Raw genomic sequence first — 13581 nt, forward strand, 5'->3', positions numbered from 1 at the left:
TTCAAGCATACTTCTTTCTTCTGTCCTACCATCCCTTGGTTTCCCCCATCAGAAATAACCTACATATGACTTTCTGGCCAGTCAGTCTGTAATGTAACTTTACTTAATGATTGAAACTGCTTCTTTAGGCCTCTTCTAAGGCTCTTTAACCCCAACCCAAAGAACTACCACACAGTCTCTCTCTCTCTCTCTCTCTCTTCAAAGTTCCTTTAGCTCTCCTTCCCACGATTCCTTGCCACTGCTTCCTGCTATTCCCACCAGCCCTGAAAACTTTAAAATCCTAGAATTCCACTTATCCTCACTTGAATTTTTATGACTCCTAGTTACACTCCCTGCTAATTTTCTCTTGAAATTGTATACATTTTTCCAGCTTTATTATGAATTATTCAACAAAGTCTGTGTTCACCTAGGATTTCATACTTTCTCTGAACATCTCCCACTGAAACAATGGGCTAGAACTCTGAAACTCAGCTTTGTATTTACAGGCCCTGACAAATGAATTGAAGGATAATTATACCACATGGTTGAGCTATTCTTTGTATACAGGTTGTATCTCTATAAACTGGACTTCCATTGTCCAGCAACATCCCTGGTCCAGCATCCCTACAGGTGCTCTGGGGCTGGAGAACTCAAGAAGAAAAGCTGGGTCTCCATGCTCACTAATTTGTGCCCCACCCTCCCAAAGTGTTGTAAATAGATCATTTGAGGCACTTGAGCTCAGGGAGGTAGAAGGAAAAGGGGGCAATAGGGGGTGCTTAGTGGAAAAGGCAGAGTAGGTACTGAGCCCAGAGGCCAGGAGCACAGCCCTGTGGATGGCAGTGGGGGCCAAGAACACAGCCCCGGTGGTCATGAGGCTCCACTCCTGGCCCCTGATCATGGGGCTCTGCAGCCATCATGCCTCTTTCCCTGAATGCCCTACCCATCTTATTCTGCCAATGCCACCCATTCTGCTGCCACCAGAGCAGAGCCCCACAGCAGTAGACAGGCCAGTATTGACCTTCCTTGGTTTGGCAAATTCCATGGTTCAGGATCAGTCAGATTCCCAGGGTCCTGAACCAGGGAGGTTCAACCTGTATTGTGACTAATTACACCATGGAACATGGGTCAGTTTTTGAGAGGGACCTATTTCAATGTGACACCAAGAGGTTCAAGAATGGAAGCAAAGGCCAACTTGCTAGCTCTCAAACTGAATAGTTTTAGGAATTAACACTGTTCACTCAGCATGCTTGAGATAGATCTCTTTCCTACAACTCTGCCTGCTTGGGTTGCCCATTTTGGAGCCATGTAGATTAGGCTGATCGGCAGAGGAAAATGAAGCTGCGATTTAAATAATCGCGGCTTCATTTAAATGTAAATGGCTACCACGCTGAGCCGTCAAACAGCTGATCAGCTGTTTGTCGTCTCAGCGTGCTAGTCTGGACGCTCCCGTGCCGACCTGAAAGCCCTTTATCGACCTCCCCGTTATGCCTCGTAGGATGAGGTTTACCGGGGAGGCCAATAAAGGGCTTTCATATTGACAGGGGAGCGTGCAGACTGCCCCGATCTGCCGACATACAGCTGATCAGCAGAGCGGGGCAGCCATTTAAATTTAAATGAAGCCGCGATTATTTAATTCGCGGCTTCATTTCCCTTTGCCGAACAAACAAATCTACTTGGCTCCGTCGATGGAGCCTTGTAGTCTAGACGTACCCTTTGGACATATTCCCGGCAGTTCCATCCCATGGCAAACTTTCATTAAAAGTTAATCTGTAGTTCCTGGAAACTCAGGCCAATCTGGGAAAGTTGGTAACCTTATTGCCTTCTTGCTTCATTTCTTACTATGAATAGAAGAGTCTGAAGGTGTACAAACTAATCATAAGCTTACATGACAAGACCAGACACTCTTTTAATACTGAGTTTTATTAAACTTAATCTTAAAAAATGCAGCTTGCACAAGCTCTATTGTAAAGTATATACAAGTCCCTTTGACTCTCTCTGGGGGCCTTTTATCCTTATGATATACGACAAAAGAACATCTAACCCAAACATGCCCTTATGAACAACACACCCCCTCTGCACATATGAAGAAGTGAGTTTTGCCCATGAAAGCTCAATATATATTTATTAGCCTATAAGCTGCTATAGGATTACTCGTTTTTAAAGCTGCAGAATAATACCACTACCCCTCATACTTTTACACACCCTCCTGGTACATATATTGCCATCCCAATATTTTAACAAACAAAATATAACATTCAGTCCATCTATTTGACTTAAGTCATTCACAAATTCCTTAAGCTAACGTAACCCTTCTGCTGGACTGAGCTGGCAACAACAAGGACCAGGTTCAGTATCTACATTTTCAACAACTGGACACCAAAACTGGCTCAAGCCCACACTTGGTGACCTGGGACAATTACATGTCACCTCCTAGGTGCCTCTCACAGACAGTACTTCCCCTCTTGCAAACACAGGAGTCAGAGTGTAGCAAAAAACGTCAATAAAAGTAATTCAGTGTGGATTTGGGAAAATGCCACAAGGAGACTTCATAAACATAAACCATGAGCCCAGAAGATCCAACCCAAATAAGCTGGGCAGTGTCCTTTTTGCTCAGGTTCTTAGATGAACAGCCCGAAAGTCCCTTTAACATGCCTGTCCCTTCTTTGTACTCCACTCACAATTGCTGTTGTTGGTCAGTGCAACCCTAGAGATCAGAAGTTCAACTGCTGAATTCACCTCCCAGCCTTCATAGGGCAGGAGGTAAGGATGCACCTTGCATGTTCTGCTGCTGGGCTTGCTGCTCCTTACCAATCACCCTGTTGGCTGCACTGCTCCTTGCCAATCTCTCTGCTTGCCATGGTGCTCCACCCAGATGTTTTCAGGCCCCTCTCCCCCCACTTAAACCAGTTCTCAGTGTTTTCAGTTGCAGGTGGGGAAGCTGGTACATGCTAGGCAATCTTCTTGCATCAGAAACTCTGTTCCAAAGTAGATCTAATATTGAGACCTGGACATCAGTGATTTCTGGTCTGTAGCATGAAACAAGATTCTCAGATGAGTCTAACTTAGCTCTGCTGTTATATCATGGAAAGATCACATGATGTCCACAGCCTGGCCTGCACCACCTGGTACAAATACTTGTCCCCAACCTCTCAAATAAGTTGGCTTTGGAAGCCATGTCCCCTGTCAAATGAATGCTGTCCTGTTGAGAGCGAGTCCCTCCACTAGAGTATGCCAGGCACAGCTCTGTTGCCCTCAATTCACACATCACAGATAATGCTTTATTATTTCTGCCCCTATAACAAGGAGACATGGTATCCAACACCAGCCAAAAGTTATCATTTGGAACAAGTAAACCCATCATGCTGAGCATCTAGCCATGCAAAGGACATCAGCTCTTGAAATCCTCTTCCACAGCTCATCACTAGATGTCAGTGGAGATCTCATTCAGATTCTGCTTACATTAACAAGCAGATAAGGTAGACAATAAAATAGCTTTTATTGGACCAACTCATTTTATTTGTATTGGTCCAATGAGAGAAAAGTGTCTCACTAATATCATGGGACCAACATGGCTACACCTTCATTGTAAAAAGCTAAAGTTATTTTGAAGTGAAGCTTTGGGCATCTCTTCTGTCACAAGTTCTGATACCGAGGGTGGAAGCTTTTACATCTTTCTTCAGTTTATTTCACATTAAGTTTCTATAGTCATATTAGTTCCACTGTAGCTGTATAGCCAGCTCTGAACACCTTAAATCCACAAAAATATGAGTATATTGTGAAATAACAGTTATAAATTATCAGGGTTAGGCGGGAGTAGAGGGCCCAGCGCCTCTTCGGCTACATCTAGATTACAGGCTTGTTTCGGAAGAAGCTTTTTTCAGAAGAGATCTTCCAAAAAAACTTCTTCCGAAAGAGAGCGTCCACATTGAAAAAGTGTATTGAAAAAGTGATCTGCTTTTTCAAGAGATCCTCCAGACTGAATGGATGCTCTCTCACATGTAAGCTGTAATTGCTATGGATGGTGTGGTCACCAGGGCACCCGTGCTTTTTCCTCTTCTTGTGAAAGAACACCCTCTTCCGTGTTCACACACGCCTTTGTGCGAAAGAGCTCTTTCAGAAAAAGGCTTTCTTCCTTATAGAATGAGGATTACCAATGCCAGAAAAAACCCTCTGTTCTTTCAATTTTTGTGTGGAAGAACGCAATTGCAGTGTGGACGTTCAAGTTTTGTCGGAAACACTACTGTATTTCCGACAAAACTCTGTAGTGTAGACATACCCTTCTGGAACCACAGATACATTCCCCCCACATCTTCCCCAGGGGCCCAGCAAGTCTGTTGCCCCCTTTCCTGCCGTCATTATCACATCAATCTTTGATAGGACATGGCACAGGAACAGACACTTGGCATGGCTGTGACAAATTTGGAAATAAAGCCATGATACATTTGCTATTCCATCAACTGGATTTAGACACTGATAAGCAGGTATCCTAATTGTTTATTTGTACTGCCTTCGCACATGCTCCATTCCTCAACTTCTGTCATCCTCTACCTTATCACTTACAGTAGTGCGCAGCTTCTCAATAAGCAACCTGTTTATCTTTCAAACGAGGTCTCATATTACAGTCTGAATGTTGTCTGCCTGTGGGCCTGTCAGGACTGAATGGAGAAACATGTTTTGTACTGGCACTGGTTGATATCTTAGGTGAGAGAGATTTTTGTGAGCCAGACAAACTCTTTTTCAAATAAAGTGCTCAGACTAGAAAATCCTGAGGTCTGTTCTGTCTCTTGCACGGCTCTTGGGAGGTAAAGTTCCGTTATGCCTTTTTCTCAGTAGGATACTGCTCAGATTTGGCAGTTTCAAATTAGTTTTTCCTCTAAGTCATGGGCAAACTGCCCTGATCACAGCTTTTATGATCTGTGCCTCAGTGTACCTCTTTCAAATACAACTGTCACCAGTTCTTTTGGTAGAGTGTCTAGTGTGTCTTGTTATAGTAAAATATTTCTTTAAAATTAGTTCTGGTTTTCTGGGGTGGGAGGTGACAGATTTTCCACAAGGTTTTTGCTTTCAATTTCTTTTGCACTTTCCATTAAACTGTACTCTTAGTATTTTAACACACTATTTCTGAGCTGTCTCCGCTTTGTTTCATAGAACCATAGAGCTGGAAGAGACCTCAGGAGGTCATCAAGTCCAGCCCCCTGCCCAAGGCAGGACCAATCCCAACTAAGTCAACCGAGCCAGGACTTTGCCAAGCCGAGACTTAAACACCTCTAGGGATGGAGATTCCACCACCTTCCTAGGTAACCCATTCCAGTGCTTCACTACCCTCCTAGTTAAATAGTTTTTCCTAATATCTAACCTAGACCTCTCCCACTGTAACTTGAGACCATTGCTCCTTGTTCTGCCATCCATCACTACTGAGAACAGCCTCTCTCCATCCTTTTTGGAACCTCCCTTCAGGAATTTGAAGGCTACTAATAAATCCCCCCTCACTCGTCTCTTCTGCAGACTAAACAAACCCAAATCCCTCATAGGTCATGCACTCCAGCCCCCTAATCATTTTGTTTGCACTCCGCTGGACCCTTCGTCCAATTTGTCCACATCCTTTCTATAGTGGGGGGCCAAGAACTGTACACAATATTCCATGTGTGGCCTCACCAGAGCCGAATAAAGGGGAATAATCACTTCTCTAGATCTGCTGGCAATGCTCCTCCTAATGCACCCTAATATGCCATTAGCCTTCCTGGCTACAAGGGCACACTGTTGACTCACATCCAGCTTCTCATCCACTGTAAACCCCAGGTCCTTTTCTGCAGAACCGCTACTTAGCCATTTGGTCCCCAGCCTGTAACAATGGTTGGGATTCTTCCGTCCCAAGTGCAGGACACTACACTTGTCCTTGTTGAACCTCATCAGGTATCTTTTGGCCCAATCCTCTAATCTGTCCAGGTCACTCTGGACCCTATCCCTGCCCTCCAGCATATCTACCTCTCCCCCCTAGCTTAGTGTCATCTGCAAACTTGCTGAGGGTGCAATCCCCTCATCCAGGTCATTAAAGATGTTGAACAAAACCGGTCCAAGAACAGATTCTTGGGCCACTCTGCTAGAAACTGAAGGTCAATGTCACATCGAGTTGTTGATCACTACCCATTGGGCCCAACAGTCTAGCCAGCTTTCTATCCACCTTACAATCCATTTATCCAATCCCTACTCCCTTAATTTGCTGGCAAAAATATTGTGAGAGACCATATCAAAAGCTTTGCTAAAGTCAAAGTATATCACATCCACTGAGCCAGTTACCTCATCATAGAAGCTAATCAGATTGGTCAGGCATGACTTGCCCATGTTAACTATTCCTGATCACTTTCTCCTATTCCAAGTGCTTCAAAATTGATTCCTTGAGGATTCCCTCCATGATTTTTCCCGGGACTGAGGTAACGCTGACTGGTCTGTAGTTCCCTGGATCGTCCTCCTTCCCTTTTTTAAAGATGGGCACTGCATTTGCCTTTTTCCAATCATCCGGGATCTCTCCTGATCTCCATGAGTTTTCAAAGAGAACAGCCAAAGGCTCCGCAATTACATTTGCCAACTCCCTCAGTACCCTCAGATGCATTAAATCTGGTCCCATGGATTTGTGTATGCTTAGCTTTTCTAAATAATTCCTAACTTGTTCTTTCCCCACAAGGGCTGTCCACCTCCTTCCCACACTGTGTTGCCTAGTGCATTTGTCTGGGAGCTGACCTTGTCCGTGAAGACAGAGGCAAAGAAAGCATTGAGTACTTCAGCTTTCCCCACATCTGTCACTAGGTTACCTCCCTCATCCAGTATGGGTCTCACACCCTCTCTGATCACCCTCTTATTGCTAACATACCTGTAGAAACCTTTCTTGTTATCCTTCACATCCTTTGCCAGTTGCAGTTCCAATTGCGCTTTTGCCTTCCTGATAACTCCCCTGCATTCTTGAGCAATATATTTATACTCCTCCCTAATCATCTGTCCAAGTTTCCATTTCTTGTAAACTTCCTTTCTGTGTTTAAACTCACCATGGATGTTCCCAGTAAGCCAATCTGGTCGCCTATCATATTTGCTTTTCTTGCTGCACATCAGGATGGTTTCTTCCTGTGCCTTTAATAAGGCTTCTTTAAAATACTGCCATCTCTCCTGGACTCCTTTCCGGGGAATCCTGCCCATCAGTTCTCTAAGGGAGTCAAAGTCTGTTCTTCTGAAGTCCAGGTTGTGTATTTTGCAACTCTCCTTTCTTCCTATTGGTCAGGATCCTGAAATGTACCATCTCATGATCACTGCTTCCCTGGTTGTCACCCCTTTTTACTTCCCCTACTAGTTCCTCCTTGTTTGTGAGCAGCAGGTCAAGCTGTACATTGCCCTTGGTCAGTTCCTTCAGCACTTGTACCAAGAAGTTATCCTCAACATTCTCCAAAAAACTTCCTGGATTGTCTGTGTACTGCTTTATTGGTCTCTCAACAGATGTCAGGGTGATTAAAGTCACCCATGAGAACCAGGGCCTGTGATCTGGAAGCTTCTCTCAGTTGTCCAAAGAAAGCTTCGTCTACCTCATCCACCTGATCTGGCGGTCTGTAGCAGACACCAACCACAACATCACCCTGTTACTTCCACCTCTAAACTTAACCCATAGACTCTCAACAGTGTTTTCTCCCTATAAGTACTAGCGCTCCGAGCAATCGTACTGGTCTCTTTCGTACAATGCAATTCCTTCTCCTTTTCTCCCCCGCCTGTTCTTCCTGAACAGTTTATACCCTTCCATGACAGTGCTCCAGTCATGCAAGTCATCCCACCAAGTCTCCGTTATTCCAGTCAAATAATAGTTCTTTGACTGGGCCAGGGCTTCTAATTCTTCCTGTTTGTTTCCCAGGCTTCTGACATTGGTGTACAAACACCTTAGATAACCAGTTGATTGCCCTGCCTTCTCCATCAGAATCAGGGGTCCTCCTTTGTTGCTTGCTCCTCCTTGTGATTCTTCCCGGTGTCCGACTTCCTCACTTACCTCAGGGCTTTGGTCACCATCCCCCAACAAACCTAGTTTAAAGCCCTCCTCCCTAGGTTTGCAAGCCAGCCCATGAGAATGCTCTTTCCTCTCTTGGTTAGGTGGATCCCATCTCTTCCTAACAATCCTTGTGCCTGGAACAGAGTCCCATGGTCAAAGAAACCAAAGCCCTCTCTCTGACACCACCTGCGCAACCACTCAATTACTTCCTCAATTCAATGATCCCTACCTGGATCTTTTCAGTTAGTTCCTCTTTATCTCTAGCAATTATATGTAAAGTTTTATTTTCTTGTGCCACCTATCTAGACAATCTCTTATCTTCCAACTCATTTAAGTAGTTTATAGATTTGATGTAAGCAAAATGACTTTTGCTGCAGTTCCATAGCAAGATGGCTCAGAAATGCTGACAGACCTACAGGCTTCCCTTAAATGCTCATTCTCTTAAATGTTCATTCCCAGGCAAATGCCCTCTCTCACTCCAGAACCCACCCCACCTCCTTCACTCCCTGATCCTGCCTTCTTACTGGGGGAGCCAGCTAGCTCCATTTCTGGGGCAACTGATGTTGGTTATGGGGACACTGTCAAGGTGGGCGGGGCTTGAACCCACAGTTATTAGCTCCGCAGGAAAATGCAGATAGAAATGTCTTCTCTTTTTCAGCCCAATTCTTTTTCAGCCATCATGCCTGAAAACAATTGAATAGTCCTTATCACTTTTTTCCAGAATGTTCTACAGTAACTTCAAAGAGTTAGCATGATTGCTACAATTACAGTACTATCCTAGCTCCAAATTATGATCCAGGGGCACTGTGTAATGGGGGTTGCTGAGAGCCACTGAGTCAAACTGTGAACCCTGTGTATGATTGAAATCATGGAATGCAGTTCCAGCACTTATGAGGATATATCTGCATTGCAAATTAAAAAACCAGTAGCTGGCATGGGCTAAGAAACTCAGGCTAATGGGTTGTTTAATTGAAGGGTAGACATTTGGGCTTGGGCTGGATCCTGTGAGATAAAAGAGCTGCAGAACATCTATATCACAATTAAACAGTTTCTTAGCCTGACCCAAGCAAGTTCAAGTCAGTTGACACAGGCCAGTCACAGGTTTCTAATTGCAGTATAAAAATACTCTAAAAAGACTTGGCGTGCATTCTGACTTGCTACACATAACAAGTAGCAAAACCCTTGTAGCAGCTGAAACACACTCTGGCACTTTGACTGTGATGTAGCAGTGTCCACATGAGGCATTATTGCATGGCAAGCTAGAACACTTTACTTTCACTCCCTGTCCTGCTGCGCAGTAACATCTTTGGCAGGAAATCCCAAGACCAGAAAACCCCAAGACCCTAATCCTGCAAAAAAATGTGTGGGCTCACAGGACTGGGGCCTGAGGTAGTTGTAAGTCCACTAATGTGAAAACTGCTATTAACTGTTGTAGTTGAAGAACCACAAAATTAGAATCAGGCTGAAATCAGAGGAGTTGCATATACAGAAGTGTACATATAGGCTACGTCTACACTGGCCCCTTTTCTGAAAGGGGCATGTTAATTTCACAGGTCGTAATAGGGAAATCCGCGGGGGATTTAAATATCCCCCGCGGCATTTAAATAAAAATGTCCGCCGCTTTTTTCCGGCTTTTAGAAAAGCCGGAAAAGAGCGTCTACACTGGCCCCGATCCTCCGGAAAAAAGCCCTTTTGAAGTAGGAATAAGAGATCCTCCGGAAAAGGCTTTTTTCCAGAGGATCAGGGCCAGTGTAGACGCTCTTTTCCAGCTTTTCTAAAAGCCGGAAAAAAGCGGCGGACATTTTTATTTAAATGCCGCGGGGGATATTTAAATCCCCCGCGGATTTCCCTATTACGACCTGTGAAATTAACATGCCCCTTTCGGAAAAGGGGCCAGTGTAGACGTAGCCATAATGTTTAGTTTGTTATTAGAAATGGGGTAAGATACCATCACTGTGAATAAAATAAAAATGCATATTTCAGTTCCGACATTGCATCTTTAAAGTAGAGTTTAAGGGGAAAGACTCACATTTTAAATGCTTGTTAGGACTAGAAATTGAAATAAAGTGTTGCTTTTTAAATAAGGATTTCAAAAGCCATTATAGAAAGTCAAATGGGCAACAGTGCATTGATCAGTTACTTCACTTCCATACTAAGAAAGAATAAATGAGAACAGTGATAAAAGGTACCTATTGAAATGTTTCATATTTTCTTGTGGTGCAAATTTCTTAAGTAAATCAGCAAAATTTAGCTGCACGGTGACAGCTTTAAATCTCAGATAAGGATCTTACGTATGGGTCAGTGCATTTTCTCTGCAAGCTCAATTAGTTATAGTACTGCCAAGCTCAGGGAACTCGACAATTCAAATAAAACAGTGCTAACCCATTAGATTAAAAGTGACTATAAATATTTAGGGTTGTTATAAACTGGGCCAACTTTTAGATGTGTCATGTGATTCTGAAAGCTCTTTGAAGCTCTAATATGTAAGTATACGATATAATTTCTGACTTTCCATAGAGTACTAAGAAAATCCCACCAGAGTATAGTAAAAAAAATTAAGAAAGCATCTGTTTATAATCACACATTTTTGTCTGCATGCTCTTCACTTTTTCTTTCATATTTTTCCATTCAGCATCGCAAATAAAATGTATTTGGTTTTATAAAGTCAGTTGTAAGCTAATGAGAAACCATAATTGTATCAAAAATGTATTTTGGAAGAAAATTTCATGTTAGCTGAGTTAACTTTGAAAACAAATGCTTTTCCAATTCTTGTTTTGAATTCCAATAAAATATTTGGATGGATGAGATTTAAGCATCGCCACATTCTGCTGGAAATACAAATATTACTGCTTTTTCCTCAAGCATAAGAACCAGAAAGTAAAGCCGAGTACAAAAACAGAACAAAAGATTATTTTTTCTGTCTACACTGAGTACTCTCTCAAAAAGCCTGGACTTAACACTGCTAAGGGAATTCTGCACTGTTGCTCAATGCATAATTTTGAAGAAATTAATGTTGTATATGCAGAGTTTTCTTCCCTCCCCTGACTCCCATGAAATGGGCTGCCATGCTGTTGGCTGACACTAGGGGCAATTGGAACTGGAAAAGCCCAGCTCACATATGAAAGACACTGCTTGGGAAAGGAGAAGAGGAGCTGGAGAGTTCCTGGTAGCTGCAGTTCTCAGCCCTGAGGGAAGGAGACAGAAATGTGCAGGAAACTCCATGCAAGCTTGGGACCAACCATTAGGCTGTTTCTCCTTCTGAATCCTGGGCTCTTTGGGTTAAGGAGGATAGGTATCTAGGCAAAGGGGAGCCACAACTGAGCTCTGGGAACAAGAGTATGTGGGTGTCTGGCGCCTCCAGCTGGGTTCTAAGGAGGGAGGGGCAGAGAAACAGGAATTATGCTGTCATAGGGGTTTCTTTAACTCTCTTCTCCTGAGGGAATTCTTTTGTACATCAGTACTGTTGCAGACTTACTTAATATTTTTAATTGTTTTCAAAATATCTCTTAGCAATTAACACTACGTAATCATGCCAGTTTCATTTTGGCAAATAAAACTTGCAGAATTTTGTAGAATTTAATATAGTGTGTGCAGAATTTTTATTTTTTTCTTCCCAGGAGCAATGAGAGCCTGTCATGTGATTAATGGGACTATTTATATGCCTAAAGAATGAATCAGACCTTTGTCTGGGGCAAATCAGTATAGCACCATTGGTCTAAATGAAATTACAGGTTGTACTTCCCTTAACCAGGAACTCCCTGGTCCGGCAACATCCATAGTCCAGCATGGATCATAGATGTTCCTAGACCACAGAGCCCAGGAAGAGGGAGGTCTGGTGGGGGGAGAGGGAGGGAGGCAGGAGCACTGTAAGGGGCACTGGCAACTCAGCCAGGAGCCCAGAACGCGTGTGGATGAGGGGAGGACGGACGGCATGGCCGAGGTGGTCTGGCCCCAGTGGAGCTCCCTGGCTGTGGCTGTGGACTTCTGGCTTGAGCCAGGGAGCTCTGGCTCTATCCCTGACCACAGAGGTCCAGACACATTCTGGCTCCAGCAGCTGGGGGAACTACAGCCCCAGTGGCAGCCAGGGAGCTCTAGCCCAGTCCACGGTGCTTGACCCCATTCCTCTGCCCTGGCTACAGAGCTCCAGCCCCAGCCACAGAGCCAGGCAGCTGCGGAGCTCTGCCCCAGGAATGCAGTGCTGGCCATGGCACTCTAGCCCTGGCAGTAGCAGGGTTAGGAAGAGCCTAGGGAGAGGCAGGGCAGGGGGTGGGTTGAGGCAACAGTGGGGGCAGGAGGGGAGCCCTACCCCCCATGGCAGCATGGCCAGGAGGGGAGGGACCTTCCCTGGTCCATAAAATCCCTTCATTCAGGACTAGTCAGGTCCTGAGGGTGCTGGACCAGCAAGGTCCCATCTGTATACTACTTTAAACCAGAAGAGGGACTTAGTTTTTTTTGAATGCAGTGGACCTGAATTCAATCATGCTTACATCAATGCAAATCCATTGAAGCTGCAACAATTGAATATCTTGATTCCACAAAGTCTATCATACATGCTTAACTTCAAGCATTTGAGTAGTTCCATTGGATTCAAATACTATTGGACTACTCAGGTAATTAAAGTTAAGCATATGTTTATCATTAAATGAAATGACCTAACAACTCAATTATTCATCTTATTTAAAAGGTGTTATCCTATTTTTGAAAGAATGATTAAGATAGCCAGCAAACCTTACTCATCATCATCAATAAACATGGGCTCAACGCCTGTTGGTGTCCAATGTCTCCCTCACTATTCCCTTCCATCTTTCCCTGTCAAGTGCAGAGTGGCTTAGTTTCTGTAGACTAGCTCCGCACCAATGTATATATCATCTACCCATTCTCTGTGGGGTCTGCCTTTCCTATTTGACTATTCATTATGCCGAATACTAGGGTCTTAACTTTTTACTCATCATTCATTCTGCAGATATGCCCAAATAGCTGTAATTTCCGTGTATAACCTTCTGCAGTAGGTTCTCTTTTGGCTGTATCTTCCTATATAATTCCTCATTGGTGACCTCCTGCATCCATCCTATTCTCAGGATCTTTCTATAACAATTCCTCTCAAACGCCAATATCCTTCCCTTCGAATCTTTCGTTATCACCCATGTCCAGGGCTCGACAAACAATACAATCTACTCGCTCGGGGCGAGTAGATTTTAACCCGGAAGAGCTGGGTTCAGGTGATCTGCACATGTGCAGATCGCCGGACAGTGCAGCTGGTGAGCAGGGCTTGCCGTGGTTCGGCGAGTCCTGCCCATGTCTCACATTCATAGAACATGTTGCTAAATACACGTTTTTAAGACTCTCAGCTCCATGCCTAAGCTAATTGCTTTACTTTCCCAGATCTTATCCATCACCTTCAAACTGACTTTCACTATTCTACTTGCTGTTTCCTTCTTACAATCTAGATCATACGTCATGTTGATCCCCAGATACGTGAACTTCTCTACTTTCTGTAGTTTGATCCCATCTACACTGATCTTCCTTCCTATTTCCTTATCTCCAAATACCACTGTCATCCTTACTAATGGCAACTGGCAAAT

The sequence above is a fragment of the Pelodiscus sinensis genome, chromosome 2 (assembly GCF_049634645.1).
Source record: "Pelodiscus sinensis isolate JC-2024 chromosome 2, ASM4963464v1, whole genome shotgun sequence".
NCBI classification, from domain to species: Eukaryota; Metazoa; Chordata; order Testudines; family Trionychidae; genus Pelodiscus; species Pelodiscus sinensis.